We start from the raw sequence: 816 nt of genomic DNA on the forward strand, positions 1-816 counted from the left end.
TGGAGCTTGAACACCGAGCATATTGGGCTATTAAACATTTTAATTTCGACCTAGAGGAGGGAGGTAAGCTTAGGAAATTTTAGTTGGCTGAGTTAGAGGAGTTGAGAAATGAGGCCTATGAGAGTTCCAGAATCTACAAGGAAAAAATGAAAGCTTTTCATGATAAAAACATTTTGAGAAAAACTTTTGAACCAAATCAAAAAGTATACCTGTATGATTCTAGACTCCACAAGCATCTTGGAAAACTTCGTTCTAGGTGGATTGGTCCCTTTGTGGTATTACGAGTCTTTGAAAATGGAGCGGTTGAAATTGAGGATCCTAATGATGGTAGAGTGTTCAAAGTGAATGGACAGCGTCTCAAAATAGCTTTTGGGCAATCGGTGCCTGCAGTGGAAGAAATTCCCCTTGCAGACCCTGTTTACCACCCTTAGCTTCACTCAGGTTCATCATTCACTTTATTTTTCTGTATATTAGTTTTAGATTTTTCTTTTTAGTATGATTTGCATTCATTTTTTTGGTTTATTTTTTACTCCTTGCATTATCCATCCATTGAGTTCTTTTAGGCTTCTCATCCTTCGAACTTAAGTTAATTCACTGCAGTACTCAGGTGATACCTTTCCCCTTCTTTATTTTTGGAGACATGTTTATGCATTGAGGACAATGTAACTTTTAGTTGGGGGGAGGATACATTTTGTTTGTGAATTGCATTGCATGATAAATTGTGTGATCATGGAATTGTGAAAAAGTTTACATTTTTGCATGGACTTCTGAGTTGCTGCATGTCTATGCCTATGTGCTTGAGTGATCTTAAGACGT

At 37.1% G+C, this 816-nt stretch overlaps 1 pseudogene; it reads left to right on the forward strand.

Annotated features, from left to right (window-relative positions):
- Positions 1–510, forward strand: part of LOC111392798 — a 4414-nt pseudogene extending 3904 nt beyond the window's left edge.
- The last annotated feature ends 306 nt before the right edge of the window (positions 511–816 follow it).

The sequence above is a fragment of the Olea europaea genome, unplaced genomic scaffold (genome assembly GCF_002742605.1).
Source record: "Olea europaea var. sylvestris unplaced genomic scaffold, O_europaea_v1 scaffold980, whole genome shotgun sequence".
In the NCBI taxonomy this organism is placed as follows: Eukaryota; Viridiplantae; Streptophyta; class Magnoliopsida; order Lamiales; family Oleaceae; genus Olea; species Olea europaea.